The following is a 15,019-nucleotide window of genomic DNA, read 5'->3' on the forward strand; positions in this document are numbered from 1 at the left end:
GATTCCCAAGAGCAGCAGCAGCTTGATTCGTTACAGCCTCTACAACTCTTGTTAATCGTCGAACCTTCCTACTATTTAGAGCAGCTCCAACAAAGAAAAACAATCCTAAGTTAAAATCAACATACTGCTGTAAGCTAGTATCAGTTTGATCAACATCATCAATAGATAGAGTACGTTTATACCTATTTACAGTTACATTGTTCAATAACTTCAAGTCTTTATGATAGGATGCAGGCGCTAAGAATACAGGGGGTAATAAGAACGCTACATAACATACTCCGGACCAGCCGGCTGGTAAGCGATAATAACCTTTATTCCCACATACGAAATACGTATTATGGGAAGCTAAGAAAGTACTATTATTTAATCCATCTACATTCAAAACAATAATACAATCACTAACACCAACAGGAATATGACCCACACTCTGAACACACAGGTCCGCTTGAGCTTGTGCCACTTGAATCACAAATTGTTCATTTCCAGCAGTGTCTCTGGTGTTCGTGAAGATATAGGGAATTGATTCATTGTCTGGTCGATATTCTTCCCACTCCCATATTGTCCCATTCGCTTGTTGATAGCCTTCTTTATCTTGATGAAATTCCCTATTAAGTCTAAAAAGTAGTCGTCCCACTGTAGGTTTCCGTGTGGCAAAAAGCAAAGTGTACCATGCTCTACAAGAGCCATTATGAGAGAAAGGAAGAGGTATGAACGGCGTTCCTCCTTTCTTCTGATGAGCTGGCATCATACCACATATCCAACAGTTCGTAGCATTTGTAGCAACATGGGTATGATGCAACATCTGGATAAAAGTATTATTCAAATAAGACTGACGATGCTTCAGTTCTTGATACGGAAGGGTGTAAAAGTAGTGCTCCTCAGGCACTGGAGTAGTCAAAACAAGTAACTCACGGGCAGGAGTCACATCCTCAACAAACCACATGGTTATACCAACAATGGCTACAATGATAATAAAACTTGTCGCACAAAAAATCTTCTTCTTCTCCATTTTATAGTAAAGGCAATATCTTCTTGATACTAAAAGTTGTCAGAACTCTTCCCCTTAGGCAGCCGTTGATTTCTTCACCAGCGGGCCAAGACGGGTGTCACTACACTAATGCAGGGCTGATCCCCCCCCCTTGCCTCATTGGCTCTCCGTTTCACTAACCTAAGGGCCGTTCTGACAATGTCCTGATACAGAAAGAAATCACTTCCTCGGTCTGAGATGATATCTTCTACCTCCAGGAATTGCTTGGTCCGGGAAGAGCTCCTCAACGTCATTCGGTTCCACAGTACGGCCTTTCTCTGCAGTCAGGATTTCTCGATGGTCGGTCAATACAGCAGGCTCCACTAATCCAGGTGGCACTTTACGACAGTGCAAGGAGTGGATCCAGTTCTTCTGATTGGAGACTCGCACAGCTGTCCTTGTTGCGAGCAAGACCTGCTCAGGACCAACCCATCTCGGCTCCAGACTGTTCGTCCTTTCAAACACCTTGATCATGACATGGTCTCCAGGCCGGAGGTTATGTCCTTCACCTGTGGACCGATCAGGGAGCGCTTCTCGAACCTGTTGATGAATAGAAACCAAATTATCCGTTAACTGTGCCAGATAATCATTCATCATTACACAAGGTACATCATACACTGACTTCGGTTTCGGTGCACCCCAAATATTCATTGGGCGTCCGAACACGATCGATCTAATTGGCAGTAATGCCAGTGGTAAAGCGTCTGGCCAAGTCAAAGAAGTCGAAGCTTGGATCTTAGCGATCTTAAGCTTCAAGGTACCGTTATATTTCTCAACCAATCCCGCAGACTGAGGGTGAAACACTGCATGAAATTTCTGGGTAATTCCCAGTCCTTTCAGGACATACTTGATAACGTCTGCTATAAAATGAGGTCCGTTATCACTCCACAACAATCTACAAACACCATATCGAGGGAAGAACTCCTTCAATAGCATCTTGGCTGTAGTCATTGCAGTATTGTCTTTCGTAGGGTATGCCTCAACCCATTTGCTGAAGGCACAAACCACTACTAGAACATACTTCAGATTGTTACAGCGCTCAAGCTGAATGTAATCCATCTGCAAAACCTCAAAGGGTGCAGTAGGTGTTGCAAATCCTCCTGCTGGAGTTCGTGTACCCTTTCCTGGGTTATACCTCAGGCAAATCATGCAGGTCTGCACTACCCTCTTTGCCGTACTAGCGATCTCCGGATGCTCCCAAACTCGTGTGAGTAATTTTACAATTGCGGAAGCTCCGACATGCGCTAGTCCATGTGCCATCTGAACCATAGGTTGTACGAAAGCTGTGGGTAACTTCCATTTATCCATCTGCTTACTTCTCCAACACCCTTCATCATCTAATTCTCCATCATTGGACCATTGCTCCCGTTCCTTATCGGAAGCGGTCCTCTGTATCTCCAGCACTTCTCTCCTAGCATCGTGCCATCTTTCTGCCTGTGACTTCACAACATACATTGCAGTAGAGCCAGGCTGCATCGCCGTCTCTCGTGCCACCCGGTCTACCAAAGCATTCCCTTCTCCAGCTTTATCAACCACCTTTTTATGGGCACTACATTTAACTATAGCAATCTTCTTTGGATATGTTAATGCAGTCAAAAGGTTGTGAACTAACTCTCCATACATTATCTGTGCTCCATGTGACGTTAGAAACCCTCTCTCCTTCCAGAGTAGGCCAAAGTCATGCGCTACTCCGAAGGCATAGCGGCTATCTGTATAAACATTCACACACAATCCTGCACTGAGCTCACATGCTCGTGTTAATGCTATCAGTTCCGCTGCTTGAGCTGATTTCTGCGGTATGCGTGCTGTCTCCACTATTGTTTGTAATGTGGTAATTGCATACGCTGCTGAAGTCGTACCATCTGGTAGCTTCAGGCATGATCCGTCCACCCATAGTTCTCCATCTACATCTGTAAAGGGCGTATCCTGGAGATCAATACGACCCTTTGTCTGTTCCTCAGTCACAAGAATACAGTCATGTGCTTCTCGTGCTTCAGGGAACGGCAACAATGTGGCTGGATTTAACGTTGCACATCTCTTTAACGTAATATGAGGAGCCAAAAGCGTCAACTCATATCCCGTTAAACGAGCACTGGTCAAATGCTGCGTCTTTGTCTGATTAAGCAGGGCATCAACAGCATGGGGACTAATACCAACAGCTTATGAGATAACACAATTCCCTCACTTTGGCGTATTGACACAGCTGTCGCCGCAACCGAGCGAAAACAACCAGGCAATGCTCGGGCAACAGGATCAAGTACAGCCGAAAAATATGCACAGGGGCGCTGCTGGTCGCCGTGCATCTGTACTAAAACTGATAATGCACATCCATCTCTCTCATGTACATACAATGTGAAGAGCTTCGTATAATCAGGGGTACCTAACACTGGTGCTGAACAAAGGGCTTGTCGCAATTGCTGAAAGGCAATTTCACACTCATTTGACTAGGGAAGAGGAATTGGGGTATCTTTTGTCAAAAGTGCTAATAATGGCTTAACTATGTGTGAAAACCCCAATATCCATTGCCTACAAAAAGAAGCAAGACCCAAAAATGCATGCACGTCCTTCTGTGTGGAAGGTACTGGCGTGTCCAAAATTACTTGAATACGATCTGGTGTGAGTGCACACCCTCCTTAGACAAAAGGTGACCCAAATAAGTCACCTTTGGTCTACAGAATTGCAATTTCTTCTTCGACACTTTGTGATTGTGAGAGGCCAAAAAGGAAAGCAAGGATAACGTGCACTGCTCACACAGCTCAAGAGTGTCGGCCGCCAACAAGATGTCGTCGACATATTGTATAAGGGCTACACCATCAGGCAGAACAAAGGAATCCAATTGCCTTTTCAATGCTTGACTGTAAATACTACGACTCTCTGTATAACCCTGAGGGACTCTACAAAATCTGTAGGACCGATTATTCAAAGTGAAGCCGAAGAGATATCGGCTATCAGGATGAATAGGAATCGAAAAGAAAGCATTTTTCAAATCGATAACCGAAAATGTGGTCGCCGTTGGCGGGACCAGAGTAAGCAACGTCGTGATATCAGAAACCACTGGATACTGAGGTATCACTATCTTATTCACCTCCCTTAAGTCAATGATAAAACGATAAACCCTAGTATCGGTATCTTTCTTCAAAATAGGTAAAATAGGACTGTTGCAGACATTGTAGGGAACTTCCTCCACTACTCCCACCTTAATCAAATCCTGCACAATCTGTATGAGTGCCTCCTCCCCCTCCTGGGAAATACGATACTGAGGGAGGCGTGGTAACACAGCACCCTCCTTGACACTAATGTGGACAGGCGGAATCACCATCTGTCCCACATCAGTATCCGAAGTGGCCCACAAAGTACGAGGGAGAGAAGCTAATACAGTATCCTCTGCAACCACACACACCCGTTCTGTCATAGGGTGATTATCGTTTAATATCACACGTACTCCAGTAGGGGAGCAGCGGATCGTAGCTCTGAAGTGCTTGAGCATATCAAGACCCATAATGTTGTCAGGCGTGTTCGGGGCAAGCAAAAACGGACAAGGTGCAGAAAGTTGGTCAACACGAAATGCAAGGGGTCGGGATAGAGGGCTTCGAGAGAGTGTACCATCAAACCCTACCGATGTAACCATTAAGCCAGATGGGGGAGCCCTCGGAACCAATTGTTTGGACAGTGCACTGCGAGTAGCTCCTGTATCGACTAGGAACCGATCAGTAGAACCCAGAACATTTGCTGAAACATAAGGACCCCTCTGATCAACCGGCACTCTAACTGATTCCAACCCCCACCCAACGCAATCCTACGCATGCTGCGAATCATGGTACCCAGAACGGTCATTCCCAGACATTTGATACTGATTTTGCCGATCAAACACATTAGGTCTATCTCGTTGCTGCATGTTAGGCTCAAAGCGAGCACGATCATTGGAGTTCCCTCTAAAATTTAAAAAGCCCCCCTCTACCTCTCGGCGGTCCCTAACCACGTCCTGACGGGGTGCATATAGTACCGGACAATCCCTGGCCCAATGACCCAACTGTTTACAATACGCACATTGATTTCTATTAACATCCGTCTGACCCGAGGGGGGACCATAAAATCCTCCTCTTCATCTCTCAACACCCCGACGAGGCGGACCATAGACTTGTGCTAACATCACCTTAGTTTTCAAAACTTTCGATTTCTTCTCCTCATGCCCCTTCGCTTCTTGTTCCTGACGCTCATAATACTGAGCCATAGTCAGGAGGGATGCCGGAGACGAGGTGGACGAAGAACTTTCACTCGCTTTTAATCGAGCTGCTATTCCCGGTAATACATTCGCCACATATTTATCAACAAAAAGATGTCGACCCGTATCATCCGTAAGTGACTGACCACTGAAATCATGAAATGTTTCCTCAAAGCGCGTAAAGAAGTCTGAAACCGATTCATCAACCTTCTGTTTACACGAGGCTAACATATTCCAGTCAATCTTTTTAGGGGGAATAATCGTTTTCAACTTGGTCAAGATAGCAGCGGGGAGATCTAAAATAATCTGGGGCGGTTTTTGCGCGAGTTTTCTCTCCCTATCCTCATCCTCAATCTCAGACCACTTAGCCTTAAAAGCGGTTTGATCATCCACCTTCCGCACAGATCGCCACATATCCGGTGGTAAAATGAGCCCAAAGAACAAATCTATATCTGCTAAAGTCATAGTACAAGAATTCAAGGCCCCCTCGACTTCTTCATAAAAGGCCGCTGGATTCTTGCGGGGGTCAGGCAATGCATTCTTTAATGCCATAACATCAGTCCTATGCCAGGGAGTATAAACCCAATTATACACAAAATATCCCCTAGCATCGGGGGAAGACATGTCTGGACTAGTTCCTGCTCCTTTAGGAGGAACATACAAAGGTGCCGCCTCTCGCATCGGTTTAGCATGCACTAGTTCACTCTTATCTGAATGGGAGGTAGACGATTGTTTCCCGCCGACGTGTAAATCCGATTTCTCCTTCTCCCCAGTCTTTTGGCGCGCTCTCTCTTTAAGTTCAAACGCCGCGTCCCGCAATGTAAACAGCCGTCGAACCGCATCGGGTACCTTAGAGGGAGAAAAGACACTGTTACGTAATGCTTTAGAATCTGATACTACATCATCAGGCTCAAAAACATCAGAATATTTCCGAAAAGCAGTAACCACTTCGTCAGAAAAGGTTTCAACAAAATATAACTTTTCTCTATCCTGCCAACTTTCCAAAAGTTCCAATAATTCAGTAAGAGATAGCTTGCCTTTAAGCGCACGAAAAGAAATTTTCCGAAGCTCACCCATACGATCAGTCGATAACATGGACCGCGTGTCTACCTTATCCAAAACAGATCCAGAATCCTGTGACCTCGGAGCAGACGCGCCAACATAAGGGGGCGGAGAGCGATCTAATAAATGAAAATCATCTTCGAGATTAGTAAGGACAGGATAAAGTGGCTGGCGGACAGCATATTGACCCGAGACTTGCAACCTACGCTCTTTCTCTTGTCTCTCCGCCAGTTCTCTTTCCTCCCAACGCTTCGCTTCCTGTGCTCTCACATGATCATTTTTCCGTTGCTCTTTATCAATCAGCGCTTTCTCACGTTTCTCCCGTTCACGCACTTCCTTCACCCATAACCGTACACATTCAAACATGTCTTGCCGAGCACGCCGTTTACACATACACTGTTCCACATACTCAATCTTACGCATATCAAACGATCCATACAAAGGCCATCGTAACTCAGGATCCTTTTTGGTGTATTTCCTCCACACTGTGCTGTACATTATAGAGGAAAGACCATGCTTCACATACATATCCCTATTAGGAGTCCCCTCTGGGGGGGCTGGAGCAGATTCCTCAAGATTTAACCGGTTTCCAAAACAGCAGCACCTCTTACGGAGTGCACTAAAAGCAGGCATGCTCAAAAATAATGCAAAATAATCAGTATTATCAAAAATGACACTTAAACTTTGCGCCGCTCAAATTAAAACAACTCCGGAGAAATATCTCCACATTACCTGCCTATATGTGTTGCAACGCATATATTCTCACAGTAATCAATACAAAACATGACCGGTCATCACAAATCAAACTCAAATAGCCAACCCAGGCTTCAAATACTCGGAGCAAGTACCGTACAACGGTTCTTACCAATCAAGAGCGTCCAGATTCCAACTGCCAAGGTCCAAAATTCGCCCAAACGGCTATCACACGGCAAACCGACAGAAGAGGTCTTAGTCGAGGACCGGCGCCACCCAGATGGTCAGCTCGGAAGGGAAGGAAGAAACCTCGGGATGCCAGGACTAAAAGACGCCGCTGGTAGTGGTCACATCCCCGGCCAAATTCCTCACCTTCGTCACGACCAGTCCTTCGAGCATCCGAGTCGCCGATGAGCCCCACGTGACGGGCGCCAATTGATGAGTACAGGCCCCAGCTAGGCCCGCAGAATACAAGGGTTCGCTCTCCTGTAACAAAAGCTAGAAGGAAGTTGGCACGGAAACTGCAAAATACAAGACAGAGTTTATTAACCCTTAAGGGTGGTCCTACAAACTACACAACACTCTTCAGTATTGTATAGAGTAGCACACAGAACTTGCGTACAGGGTCCCCTTTTATACACAACAGAGGGGCTCATAAGTGGGTGGATACAACATAGAGCAAAATCCATTACCATTTATGGACATTTTCGATACAGGATCAATATATGGGCGGAGTTAACAATTTCCTGAGCCCGCGAAAACATGGTCAAACAAGGACTAACTGATAACAGATGTGGTCAAGTCTGGGCATGCGCCAGACGGACAAAGGAGCTATTTATAGACTGTTACTAGGCAGATTACAAGAGCAACTAGCGAAAAGGTAGGACTCTTCTCGTGCAAAGCACGTGGAGATATGACAATACAAAATGGAGTCCAGACATTAGTCAACATAAGACAAGGAACATGTTTTAACTAGGAGAGAATTCATGTCTTTAGTGAATGCTTAATCATGTCGCTGTTTTAGTTTTCAACACCCCCGTATGTACGCACCGTACCCCCAGCCCCCGTATGTAAGCACCGTACCCCCAGCGCATACCCCCAGCCCCGTATGTACGCACCGTACCCCTAGCCCCCCGTATGTATGCACCGTACCCCCAGCCCCCCGTATGTATGCACCGTACCCTCAGCCCCCCGTATGTACGCACTGTACCCCCAGCCCCCCGTATGTACGCACCGTACCCCCAGCGCGTAGCCCTGGGGGTACGGTGCGTACATATGGGGGGCTGGGGATATGGTGCGGACGTACGCGGGAGGGGTGGGAGGCTGGGGGGGGCTGTACGACTCGTACCCCGGGCCCGAGTGTACCCGGGGTAGGAGCCATGCATAGTTCGCTCCGTACGGGACGTTTTCCATACACTTGTGTATTCGGGATGCCGGTACGGATCGGACTTGTGCGCTCGGACTTCAGTTTTACGACTCGTACGTAAAACTGTCCAGGGACGTGTCGTAGACTATTCCCGAGGTCATTCGTATGTATTTTTAACGTACGAATTGTACTTCGCCGTTTGTACGGGACTTGTAAAAAAATACGGATACCAGTCGGTCGGTAAATTTTTTTAACGGATCGGGATCGGCACATAGGTGTAGAGTATTAATGGAAGGGGAAAGAGGTCTCGCCAAAACTATCCCTACTGTAAATGGCCTAAAACAAGGATGTTTATTGGCTCCTCTACTATTCTCCCTATATTTATCTGACCTTCCTCATGCTTTGTCTCAAAGTGAGGGCATCACCCCGTTACTGGGGGGAAAACCGATTGCTTGCCTACTTTATGCTGATGACATTTTAATATTGGATCTGACGCCGAGGGGAATAAATAATTGACTGCAGGTGCTACAAGAATATGCAGAGGCCCACTATTTAAAGATAAACTTATCTAAATGTAAAATAATGTGCATGTACGGAAGAAAACATTTCAAGTATGGGAATTTTGTTTGGTCTGTGGGTGGCCAAAAATTGGAACTAGTAAAATCATATGTTTTCTTGAGAAAAACTTTGTGCAACAACCTAAGTGATAAAGCCCTTATTGAAAAAAACATTTATGAACTATTACACAGGGGAAACGCTTGGGCTCCCTCTACAGATCTACTGGCAAACGACACTTTGCACTTTTATTAGAGGTATTTCGTGCTAAAATCCCTGCTTCCCTGTTGTATGGTATTGAATTACTTGATATAGGAAAATGGGGCTTTTTAAATACAACAGAAGGCAAAATCTTAAGGAGCCTGGCCTCAGTCAACTCTGTTTGCCCCGTGGCTGCACTAAGGTTAGAATTTGGTTTAAGAAGTAGCTGGGTACAGGGTTTTGCAGGGATAATGCGTTGGTTTACAAGCCTGGTAAAGGGTGATCCTGGTACACTAAGATTTTTTATCCAGAGAGAAATATTAGAAAGCTTTAATGAGCAGTCATTAATAGTTAAAAATGTTAGAACTGTGGTTGACTTGCTACAACTGGATGAATCCGTACTTTTCACCCTATCACTATATCAATTAAAGTCCATTTTGAAGCAGGCCACCTGGAAATTAAGTTTCACCAGGGATAGGGAAGCACGTATTTTAAAGAGAGGTGCCCACCCGGCCATTAACTCCTGTGTGATAAATAAAGTTCAGGCTTATATCTCTTGGAACCTGCCCCGTGGAGTGCGCCGCTTCTGCTTATTATTGAGGCAGGGTATACTCCCTTTAAACAACGTACTATCTAAATGGTATGGTTATTTTCCGGTTTGTAATCTGTGCAATAATTCTATCCAGGATGTTAATCATGTGCTATTTATCTTCCCCGCCCTATTACTGTATTGGCGCAAATGGATGAAGCCAATCTGTTTACAATTGTCTATTCTTTCAGCCTCTGCACTAATAGATTCCATTTATGAACCACCAAATGAAATATTTTGTCATAGGATTTTTAACTTTTTTAAGTGCTTTTTTAAATATGTACTAACATTTTTATATGAAGGCTATGATTACTAAATTTGGTTTTATTTGAAGTTTCACAGCACTTAGGGTATGGTATATTATACTTAATTGCTTTGTAACTGCAAATTCCATTTTTAAGTGGATCTCTTCGGAGTTCCAAGATCATAAATCAAATTAAATTAAAACTTGAAAACTCACTGATCTGCTGCACTAAGGAGAAACCACCTTTTCACACTTCACAGGATCTATTGGTCTCCACTTAAGCTATCCAAAATAAGAGGTGGTGGAGAAGCCAGATGTACAAGGTGGATATCCACATATTTGACACCTACCCATGGCTGAAAGGGGTTTGGGACAATGTGGGTAAGACCTTGTCAGAGGCATTGGGTAAAGAAGTTGAGACAAGCCCTTCTTTATTTTTGTGTGGCACTGTGCAGCCACCTGTGGGCATGGTTGGCCTTTCGGGATAACAGAGTAAACTTGCTTTTTACTTGATTCTTTTAGCAAGAAGGGAAATATGCAAAAATTGGCACCAGGAGACCCCCAACATGAAGAGGCTGGCAAAACTCAGTGAGATTATATTGAGACTTGGATCAAAAGATGAATTGCCTTTAGGAAAAGAACAGAGCTTGGGCTATTTTGAAATGTATTATACTTTTAACAGTAGATTGAAGCTGGAATATTGTGTCCAGTGTTTACACCTCTTGGTCAGCTCATGATTTATGGTGCGGGCTGGGTCTCGTATTAGCATCAGCTGAGATCATACCCCAAGAAAGAAGCAACTGGGACATTTAATTGAGGTTATATGAGGACAAAAAAAATATTGAATCTAAACACTCACTCCATAGTGCTCTTTTTCAACAAAACCCTGCCTGCAACTGAGAGAAGGTTGCTATCTTTGATCCAGTTTAAAAGACGTACTAAACTTTGCATGCAGAACCAATGAGGCTATGTGCTGGATAAGAGTTAAGGCCCTTCTTAAAGATTGGAACTATGTCAGCTCCCTTCCAGGTAGCTCTCTTCAAGGTCCCTTCCAGGGATTTGGGCATGGTCCATGATGGCATTGGCAATACGGTTTAAGTAAGGGGCCCAAAGAGGGGGCTCAAACTTAAAAAGATCTGCAGGAATCTTGTCCAGCCCTGGTGCCGTACCTGCTTTCTGCAAGCAAATTGCACGCATAGGGGCAGATTTACAATAACTGGCGCATCCCTGCATATCAGCAGGGATGCGCCAGTTATTATGCGTCACTGCTCCGCCACCAAGGATGAGCCGCATTTACAATGCGGCGCACCATGGGGCAAAAACGGACCGATGCGTTGCCGTAAAGGCAGCGCATTGCTGGAGTTGCGTCGCAAGCATGACGCAGCTCCAGCAAGACTCAGGGTTTTGACCCAGCATGGGCTCAAAAGTGACTGAGTGAAATCTTGTAGATTTCACACTTTTGGGAGGCGTTCCTGCGACAGAATGCCCCCACCTGAGCAGCAATGCCTAATTCTGGTGCGGGGCTTTACACCGTGACGCTTCTCCCACATGCGTCACATTGCAAATACCCCACAGCATGGCGCTGGTTTTGTGCCGCCGCTGCGTCACAAAAGTGACACAACGGCGGTGTAAAAGAGGCGCAAGGGGCTTGTAAATCTGCCCCCTAGTTTCTTCCAGGGAGAAAAAGTCAGTGGATTCAACTAATTCCTATTTAATTCCCACCCATTGGAGGTGTTTATTAGGCCTGGGCCAAAATTCCGTTCCGTTCGCGGAAATTGCGATAATTTGGCATTTTCGCGTTCCGCGGAAAGCGCGAAAATGTCAAAATTTCCGCATTCCGCAGCTTAGCGATAATTTGTTTCTTGCTCGCGCTGTAAAATAATACATTCTCGCGTGCGCGCGATCGCATTACCTGAATCCCCGCGTTCGCCGACAAGTTTTCCCGATCCGGTCGCGTTCTCCACGAGATGTTGGATTGTTGGTAGCCATTTGCGCTGTCTCGCGACAGTTCGCACCCGCAGTAACGTCATGCATCACGTCTTTCTTCTCGCGATCATTCACCGTGAGACAAGTGAAAACAAGATGGCCGCGCCCGCGAGCAACCGCATGGGTAAGTTGGCGAGCCGCGACCACGCAGAAAATACCGCAAACGGGCGGGAAAAAACTTCCGCATCTTCGCGATATTTCCGCGTGTTTACGGAGATTTTTAACATTTTCGCGATAATTTGCGAAAGTGAATTTTGCAAATTCCGCCCACCCCTAGTGTTTATCACTGTGGGATCACAAACTGGCTCATCGGGTGGCACTACAATGGGAACAGAGTAACCAACAGGAACAACACTGTAAAGGACTTGAAAATGATTATAACCCAATCCTGGCGAAGAAGGTTATTTTCTGGTCTCTTTGTGATCATTTTTGCACGATGACTTATTGTGTGCCAGAAGGTGGTCTGATTTCCTAAACAAATGCTTCCAAAGTTTCCTCCCAAACAGAGGCATCCGAATCTACTTTGCCCTGTTTTTGTAGTGCTTTATAATTGGCTCCAGAAGATTCGATGTCAAATTGAGTGCCACCTTTTATGGCTTGAATTAGAACACACTTAGGTGTCCTACATGACTTACTGTATCAAGTGGGTTTGGTCTGAACCAATGTATTTCTTTTAGGTGGAGGTTTAGTGGAGGTTTAGTGAAAATAGAATGTTTCAGTACCTCAAAGCACGTGGTATGAGAGACCATAACCAGGTTCAGCAAGTATGGCTAGGAATGGGCCAATTTCAGAGTATAGTTGCACTTGGGTACGCTCATTTTTAGGGACCTGTTCCCATCTTACATTCCTTCAAATATTGGCAACAACTAAGCTATCACAGGGCAATTGTGTCTGCCTAGATTGAGCTTTAGGGGTGCCCCAAAGGGAAAGGAGTAAAGGAAAATGATCGCTTTCATATCGCCCTATCGATTTGTCCTGCTTTTCATTACTCCAGATTTTTGTAGCGATTCGAAGGCCCAAAAAATGGCTTCACACAGCTTCAAAAATATGACTAAAGGTTTGCGTCCCTCTTGCACCACAAAGTAAAATCTACTTTTGTGTTGAAAGTGTGATCTACATTGATTTGCATTATGTTGCTCTAGTTCAAAAAGCACATACACAAAACAATGATTTAAAGGCACAAGTTGACTTGCTAATTGACCATGTTCAACATCTGACAATTTCAGCAATTCTTGACTTTCCAAAAGCACTGTGCACACCACAATTTATAGGCATACCTAAAAAGATGAGAGAGAAGACCTGGAGTCCACTTGCAATTGACTGAAAAGCCAGGACTAAGGGCCCGATATATAATGCAGTGGATGGCCCATTGTTCCTCCAAGCAGAACGGACTGGATTAATCCATCCCCCTCTTGGAGGGACCGGCCACCAAATTGATAAACTACCGCTAAGCAGGTGGTCATTTATAATGCATTGGCAGGAACTGCCATTGTGGGTACCTATACCGTCAAGATATATATCATGCCCTGAGTGTTTAATTAATATGGTACTAGCTGGAATTTCTCCGGTGACTTCAATCACATTGGAATACATGTCACTTAGTTTTGTGTACTGTGCTTTGCTGATAGCATCTTATCAGTCAGCTGCTATGTGTAAAATGAGCCATGTCAGAAATACCTTTGCTGCAGTATGGTATTGTTCACAGGAGCAAAAGAGCCCTGCCACTCTGATGTTGTTTGTCTCTGAAGCTGCTAATCCAAGGACTGGTTTACAAAATATCTTCTCATTGGACAAACAGATAAAGGTGCACAATATCATCTCATTTAAAGAAATATTCTTTTAATCTTGAAAATCAGATTTAAGTCATTATCAAAGAAGAATGTAGGACTCTAACAGACATTCGTTAGATATATCAAAGTAGGTTAACCAGGGAATACTGTTTGAATTGCTGGTGATTTAAGATGCCTGGTTCAAGTATATCACATCCATATGTCTTAGGTTGCTACCTTATGATAACAAGATAACAAGATAGTGGCACCTCATTACAAGAAAACAGCTGAAAAATGTAATTTACTTAATGGGTTGATAGTGTTTAAGCGGAAAAATATTATTGAAAAATGTGAGTGTTCCCATTTTTGTCCAGGGCTACTACCTATTCTCATAAACACTCTGTGCTGGACAGTGTAAAATGTACAAGTACAGCTCGTAACAAAGCAAACCTTTCAGCTGTCACAAAAACGTTTGGAAATGCATTTGATGACCGAGCTAATGTATGACAACATTTCCTCGTTGGCAGAACTTAGATGTATCCCAGTGCATTATAAAACATACATCACCCAAAGAGGCTTCCTAAAGGCACAGTGGAATAAAAAGTATGATTGCTTCAAAGCTGTTCCCACAGGAGCCACTGCCAATTGACAACATTGTACTGATCACAAATACAAAAGGGCTGAAGCTTCCATGGGGACTCCTTACAATCGGATGGATCACAGTGGCCATCGCTGCACAGCCTATCAGGGCTTCTGTGTCTATGGGATCTGGAGAAGAACACTTCATTTTTGAAGAGAGTTTTTTATTGTCACAGATTCAAGATAAGTTTTAAGACACCCTGATTTTGAACAGTCCTCCAAAAATTGAAGAAGGAGCTAGAAGGAATTCAGCCAACTTTACTGTGATGCAGGAACACTCATGATTAGAGTCCTTCTCCTTGACGCATCAGGTCAGCGAGCGAAGGAGGAAGCAGAGGAAGAAGAAGGTGAGTTAGGTTACCCAAATGTGACCAACCACATCAACATTACTGAGTCACATGTCCTCCTCAAACCCACTCTCAGAAATGGAGACCTGCCTATAATTAGAACCTGCAGAAGAGAAGGGGAACCAAAATAGCTCAAGCCAACTCCATCCTCCTAGTCATCATGAGGTCCTTCCATGCCAGTGCCAGCCTCTTCTTGGTGTTCCTAGCTGTAGGTGAGTCTATAAAGTGATGTTTACAGAGCTATGTGTAAGACAGACTCTGGCTCTTACAAGTTTAGGTCTCCTTATGATTTGTAAACTGTTTAAATGTATATTCCATG

The sequence above is a fragment of the Triturus cristatus genome, chromosome 7 (assembly GCF_964204655.1).
Source record: "Triturus cristatus chromosome 7, aTriCri1.1, whole genome shotgun sequence".
NCBI lineage: Eukaryota > Metazoa > Chordata > Amphibia > Caudata > Salamandridae > Triturus > Triturus cristatus.